This window comes from Periophthalmus magnuspinnatus, chromosome 5 (genome assembly GCF_009829125.3).
Source record: "Periophthalmus magnuspinnatus isolate fPerMag1 chromosome 5, fPerMag1.2.pri, whole genome shotgun sequence".
Taxonomy (NCBI): Eukaryota; Metazoa; Chordata; class Actinopteri; order Gobiiformes; family Gobiidae; genus Periophthalmus; species Periophthalmus magnuspinnatus.
In genome coordinates, this window is record NC_047130.1 from 6,949,076 (window position 1) to 6,957,225 (window position 8,150).

An 8,150-nucleotide genomic window follows, 5' to 3' on the forward strand; every position below is an offset into this window, starting at 1 on the left:
TCTAAGCTGTAGTTTGCATATTCAGGCTAGGTATCTTTACAAAAGCCACATGCACATTATACTAATCTTCCTAGTAGGTAAGATACTCCTGACGATGGACCTAGCCCAAGAACACACATTTTCACATGATTTATATTCCATTTCCCTGAAAACTGCAATTCCTGATTTTCAAACAACTTAAAGAAAAAGTATAGGAAAGAACTGTATATTACCAGCTTTCTTACGGCTTTACAAAAGGTAATACTGGATACATGTAGAGGACACAGACAAGCTGTTTTCATTCTCAGTATAAGGCCTCATCTGAAAGCTCAATTCAATTCAATGTATTTTTCACAATGGCTAACATTATATAAGTCACACACACACACACACACACACACACACCCACCCCCACACACCCCCACACACACACGTAACATATACACACACATTTACACACTCATCCTCCATACAGACTGCGTAAATCCAGGCTCAATACAGTTCTGTTTAGCTGTGTATATGACTGAAAGGTTTTTATTCTGCACTTTTCTCCTTTAACGTTGATTTTATGGTGATTATTTGTGATTATATACAAATATACAAATGCACTTGCCTTGCCTCACATACACATACACACATAAGTGACACTGTGACAAACATGGACACCTTAAGAAGATATATGTAGACTTATGGAGTGGGGTCCACCACCACTGTACAAGCCAAACTTATTGATGGCTTCGCAGATACTTTTATTTTACTTACTTTATTTACTTATTTCTTTCTTTTGCCATTTGAGTTTGACAGAACCTCTAGAATTCACTCACTGAGCTGATTGGCTGCAGGTGCTGGGTTTTAGCCAGTGGTGGGTCCAGACCAAACTGACTGAGGTGCATTTCAATTTCAAAGGGGTGCAAAGTCGATACTGTTCCATTAAGTGTCATTATTTACCCCGACTCAAGTGAGGCTGCAAACATTTATAAATGAGGTTGCGATGCACCCTTTTACACCTCTGTGGCGCCGGGTTTAGGTAGTGAAGATTCAGATCAGAGAGAGTCCTTTAGGTTTAAACCAACTGGATTTCAGGAAGCTGGCAACCCAAATATGAGATCTGCTTTTTGATTGGATAATCATCTTGAAGATAAAAACAACAAATCATACCATAAACAACTCGGCAATCATGTTTAATGTTTTTGTAATTAAGAATTTTTATTTATTTTCTTTATTTATTTAAAAAAGGGACAATGCACATTGCAATCAACATTACAAAAAAAATGTAAATATGCCCGAGTTAGCTGCCCGAGTTAGAATAAATCAGTATATCAGTTGTTATTTGTAAAACATGTCTGCTTTGAAGATGTCTACCTCGTATCTACGGACATAGATAGGTCCTGATTAAAATCAAAATCTTACTCTTAAACTTGTTCCTAGTTCTGACAAACCCTTTGATATATCACTGGTATTCACATGCATGGATTTCCGGGCTTGTGCGTGGTGTCTCCAGACGGTGAAGTGAAACGAGGTGAACCAAAGCGCAGTCAATCCAATCTTGGTTTTGCAAAAGATATAAAATACTTCATTGTTCAGATGCAGACAGTGCACAGCAGTGTCACAAAGTGAATCCAACTGACAAAATGTCCTCATTTACAAGATTAAAGCTTACACCAAATGGATCAATTCACAAAGGAAAATACTGGGATTACAAAAATACAAAACAACCTTAGTAGCATGTAGTGTAAAAATAGACCTATTTGTTGAGACCAATTCATTTACGAAAGTGAAAAAGACTATAAAATACCATACTCAGTACTCAACCACTAGCCTACCAAATGTCACAGATATAGTCAGTGTAAATAAAATAATACCACTATCCAATGCCATCTCCTTTCATTTTAGGAGCATTCCCATTCCCCAATTATCACCTATCAGTGTCCCCTACATTTCTGTATTTAAGCCTTAAACATTTTAATAGAAAATAAAACATCTCGGGTTGGCTCTGGATGTGATTAGATGGATTTATTTAGCAAAGCACAGCTCATGCACAGACAGGCTAACATGTGCTGCTCTCCTCTGATACAAACACATTCAGTTGCACTGCAGGGGGAGCACTGACGTAGCATGTGGCATTCACAGAGGAGATTGTTTTAGGCTAGTCATGACCTGTTGAGGAAGGTGGCAGGAAGTAATAAAGTTTTGGTTGGAAGAGCTATTCACCCAAAAAGTTGCAGGTTTGATTCTATAGCTCCACGAATATTGTTGTCTCCTTTAGCAACATCCACTTCAGCCACCCAACGTACCCAAAGGACGTGGGTAAAGGCTATGCAATAGAAATGGGGAAACTGATAAATTGGGATTGAGTTGGTTCTTTTGAATGATTCCTTAATGTGAACGACTGGAACCGGATCTCATACTGATTAACGCAGAACCAACACAACACTCAGTACAGGAGCAGAGGAGACAACACAAGTAAGGCATTGTAATAACAGTTAGTTCTTGAGTTATTGTAATGCAAAGTTTTATTTACATTTTCAAAATTTCAAAGGGTAAACACACTCCCACTCTACAGTTTAAACCATTTTAAACACATTTAAGCCTTGGTCATTTCTCTCTGTGATTAATTTGTAGTTAAATGAGTTCGCACATTGGCTTCTGTTAAATAATTAAATATACAAAGAGCCAGTCTTTTGAATGGGGCTTTGAAATGAAATGATCCAAAAGGTTTGGATCCCATAAAAGAGTCGAAGTTCCAATCAGTAGAAGTTGGGCTAGGTTTGATCAGAACTATCTCAGCAGGAGGATTTATTGTACGTGTTCTTTGACGGGGATACGAACATGGAGACAACATGCAACAGAAAGGCCCCATTCTGCCCCAGTATAAATATATTATATACGCAACTTTCGAGGTCAAAATAAGTCGTCTGCATCTAATTAGAAAGCATTTTATTGTCCAATAAGCAGGAAGTGCTAATTGATGATAGCTTTACCATCACAGCAACACTCCTCCCTGGTCTCTTGTTGTTGTTGTGAAAGTTGAGAAAAGCATTTCTAAAAACTTTGTGGTGAATAATTAGGATGCTCTGCAATGTATAAGGTAAGTGAGGAATAAAGTATGAAAGTAAAAAGCCTAGCCTGATTTGAAGGTTTTAGAGAGAGACTGGAGGTGACTGCAGAAACTTTCTCTATGTTTATGTGGAGCAAAGATGATGACTTCAGTCTCGTCTGAGTTTAGCTGGAGAAAGTTGTTTTGCCTCCACACACTGATCTGTTGGATGCAGTGGCAGAGTGAATCCACTGGTCTATATTCACCTGCTGCTAGTGAGACATAGACCTGACTGTCATGTGTGCAGTTGTGGTAGTGGTGGACACATTATTGCTGCGTAACTGGCCTAATGGCAGCATGTAGAGATTGAACAACACAGGTCCTAAGATTGACCCCTGGGGCACCCAACAGATTGGGGGCATTTTATCTGAGACACATTTTCCAATTTCAAGAAAGTACTCCCTGTCTTCTAGATAGGACTTGAACCAGTTCAGTGCCGTACCAGAGATGCCCACCCAGTCCTCTAGTCTCTGTAAGAGGATCCCATGATTGATAGTGTCAAAGGCAGCACTCACTCAGATCTAACAGGATCAAGACTGAGACTTTGCCTGCATCAGTGTTCAGGTGAATGTTATTTGTCGCCTTGATAAGAGCAGTCTCAGTGCTGTGGTGGGGTCTAAAACCTGACTGGAAAACATTTAAGGAGTTGTTCATTTGGAGAAAGTTAATAAGCTGTTGGTAAACAACTTTTTTGAGGACTTTGCCTTAAAATGGCAGATTTGAGATGAGTCAGTAATTGCTCAGTATTGTTACATCAAGACTGCTCTTCTTTAGAAGAGGCTTGATAACTGCAGTTTTAAAGCTCTTGGGAATGTTCCAGACTGAAGAGACATGTTAGCTATGCAGGCGACTGTTGAGCACAGACTTTAGAAATCTAGTGGGTAACACATCGAGGCAATATGTAGATGAACTCAGACTGGTGACGATCTCTTGGACAGTTTTGTCAGTTACAGGTGCAAAGTGAGTCTGCTCTAAGTGTCTAGGTGGCTGCAGGGTTGATATATTGCTGAAGTTAATATAAACGATTATATTGAAACTAATTTATGCCATTGACACAAAAACCCAAGAGCAGATTTAAACCATAAAAACTATACTAAATCTACAATATTGTTTAAAAAATCATGAGCTGCAAGCAACAAACAGCAGAATGACACACTACTTTACTACAGTTTGCATCTGTAGTGAGTCGTAGAAGTTAATAATTCAATCTTTTATTGCTTAAATCTTATTATATAACCAAATATAACCAAAAATTCCCAGTAGTGCAAAGAAAAAGTACACATGGTAAATACTGACTCCAAAAAAATCATGTTTCAGCTTTCATATACTGAATGATAAGTGTATATAGTGTTTATTGTGACGGGCCTAGTTCAGCGCCTTTAAGTGATATAAAAATATACATATTGATAAGCATGCACCAGTGGTAATGGTAATACAGCCTCTTTGTCACGGTGCTCTACAGCATTGAAAAGTAGGATAGATTAGCTTCATATTATTCTCTCTCTTGGACACATGTCCCCAGCACTCCCTGATACACCCAGGCAAGCTCATACATATTCGGCACAGCACATATGGTGGAGTATTACAAATTTTGAGGTAAATCCAAAGTCGGCAATGATGTCTGCCGAATCACTCGGAGGTCCAATGCAGCAAAACAACTTAATGCTAGCCGCTAATCTACTTGCAGGTGTTCAGATACGCGAAACCTCAATTAAAACCAAATTGCCGTTCACACATTTATTCAAATGAGGTTAGAATCAAGCGCTCCCAAAACTGAAAATGCTTACCTCTGCGGAAATACATGCAAAACTTGTCCTCACTGTCTCAAACAAGAAGGGAGGAGCAGGAGCAAAATGCATTAACATTTAAATCAACCAGTGAGATGAACAAAATATGATCAGGGTATACGCTTTTCCCACGGCTTTAATCAAAGTTTAGGAAGGAAGATATCTATGGAGCCCTGCAAGAAGTAGCCCAAATAGTTTCTCAGGAGAGGTTAAGCTAATAAGTATTTAACTGTTGAAACTGCAATTAGACAGCTATTACATGTGCAGGTTGTGAGTCTGGCATATTTAAAGACAGTAAACTATCATTTCTTATCTTTAAAGGGCATATATATGATTGTATAATTTGGTTTCCTCACCAAAATATCTAGAGTAAAGTACTATTTTAAACCGTTACCTTCATTGTGCACTTTACAAACTGCGAGGAGGTGCAGTAGTAGCACCATCTGCTGGGGTTTTGCACAGACTCCAAATTCCTTGCTAACTAACCAGGCAAGGTTGGGCCTGGTTTGTATTTGGACTGGGAATACCAGGTTTTGTGACAGTAGCTGTGGTGTTGCTTGGCAAATCCAGAATGCTATCTCTCTGTATTTTTTATACAGATTGATATCAGTCTGGTCCCCATGCCCTCTGCTGTGTCTCAGTGATGCATGTGAAACAAAGGAGCTCATTGGTCACCTACGATTTACAAATAAAATAAAATCAATCTCACTCTTTCTAAAATTTACAGAGTTTAGTGCTTCGTCCATTGATTCTGCGTAAATCACTGATGTTTTTCAGCCCCCTGTGATATTTTTTTCTTTTTTCCAATACAGTGGACCATGCGTGTCCCTGATTGGCTAATCCATCCATCTTTGTAAAGTATTGAAGAAGTGTGTATTCTGGATCCCAGGCAAACTGTAGTGCATACTTTTGTTGTTTCTTTGAGCAAGATTAAGGTGACCAGATATTCAAAACTAAAAACTGGGGCGCACCAGGGTTTGTAGGTTGGCCCTTTCTCAACTCACTTGTGTCATAATCATTTAAGGGACTTCTGTCGGTGTGATTTTTTTCCCCCTTATGGCCATTTTAAAGCACAATATATTGCTTCTTTACTCTTGCCAGGGGTCCAATTGGTCAGAAATAGGGACACCTGGGACATTTCTTGTATAAAAGTGGGACAAATCAATGGTTTTGGATAAATCTGCTGGGACAGGGGACACAGGGCTCAAAACTTGGACTGTCCTGGGTAAATAGGGATGTGTGGTCACCCTAGACAAGAAACTTCACCCAGCTTGCCTCCAGTGTCCATGTACGCAGATGTTTGCAAGAGTGAATACAGGACATAACGAAATGAGGCCATGGCTACAATCTGCCGTGTTTAAATCATGTATATCGTGTATGTTCATTAACAGACACTGCCCCGAGCAAATAAACAATACAACTTTCATCTCTTTTAATCATAATTTCATAGTGATTATTTGTGATTATTACAAATAAACTTGCCCTGCCATGTGTTTCCAACTTCCAAGACATTTTAAGCCCAAGTTAATGTTATTTTTGCATAATAATGAATCCAAACCAACAATACTGCTATTAAATTGAAAAGTTTGATGGCCCAAGAAGATAGGTTGATAGAAGCAAAATTATAGTTTGAAGGTATTTCCAAAGGTCTTTCGATATCTCCTTTTTTTCTCTTTCTGTGTCACATTTTTGTAACATCATCTCACCGTACAGAATATTGTGACTTATTTCCTATGAACTTGGAACTCTCTTTCTTCTGCCATCTTCTCCTATAGACTATCTTTTCCATCGGGCCTGTTTCCTGTGCAGTGTGTCTCTATCACAGCAGTATCTCATATGTTGCCTCAGTGTAAGAGGATGGGTCAAGCTATTTCATTCCCTTCATATCAAAACTCTGCTCTCGTCTGTCTTTCTTCTTCCTCCTGGTGTAGGTCTGATGCACTTCTCAAATCAGTCAATCATTTCCACCCCCCACCCTTTGGACATACCATTATTTTTGCTGTGCTTTCTTGGGTTGTTTTTCTTGATTTTAGAAGAGTGAGCCTATAGATCTTTCATCGCAATGGAAATGGAAAAGTCGAGGTCCAGCGCAGTCTGGTTTCCCCCGTCAATGCCAAACATGCACAATAGGTAAAATCCTCCAGCTAAGGTAGTCCCGACCAATCCTAGCTCAAGATCTGGAGATGGGCCCTCGGGTACACAATTTTTACCCCAGTACTGACATATTGTACAAGGAGCTCTTGAAGTTATATTGTCCGTATTGAAAGTGTCCGTTAGCATGCTAGTTGTTGTTAGCTTTACTGTCATGGCAAACTCCACTCTGGCCTCTGAGAGTTGTGAAAAGCACTTATAAATTCATCATGCTGAATAGTCATATGTCGCTTGGAATGCATAAGATGACTAATTTACATTTTTTAAGACAGTAAAATCAGGAACAACGGTTTTTATTTTTTCATAATGGGAACAGTTGATTTTGTTTATGAAATATTACTGTATTAAAAATGTAAATGTAATTATTCTCCCTACAGTGATGGGCAATAATATAATAGGTGTATTGCAATAAATCAAAAGTTACAAATTTTGACATTATTTTTTTGTAAAGCAGTATAACAAGTAGTAAATAAATAAAATAAAATAAAATAATAATAATGAAAATAAATAAATAAAATAAAAAAATACTCATTTATCATTCCCCTCATAAGGTAGGTCTTAAAAGGCAGCACATGACATCAGTGGCAGGAAATAGTATGTTTATGGCGACTGTTTGCTAAAATGCTGAGTGGAAAAAAAAAGTCTGTAAATTGTCTGGCTGATGAAACGCCTAGCTGGGAATTAATGAGCAATTTTCTGATAATACAAACCTATTACCCTTGGAGCCAACATGCAGCTGTTAGCTTTGTGAAAATCGTCCGTGATACGCTGTTACATAGAACTGAGTCATGAAGTAAAATTAAATGATAACTTCGAAAATGTGCAAATTAGAACATCAAGAAATCTCAAGCAACCTTATGGTGTTATCTTTGTAGTAGTCCCAGCGATTTAAATACATTGTGACCATTCGCTTCCAGTCATTTATTTTAAGGATTTAAGATTATTTTTCTTTTCTTTTTTTTAATTTTTATATATGATTAATCACGGTTAACTGTATTGCATCCTATATTCAACGTCATAATTTATACTTTATAATTTGACATTTTTTTATCTGACCACTCACGAATCTTTATAATTATTTAAGCTCAACTGGCTATAATTTATGTCTAGAAACGTTTTTTCATAATGAATTTGTG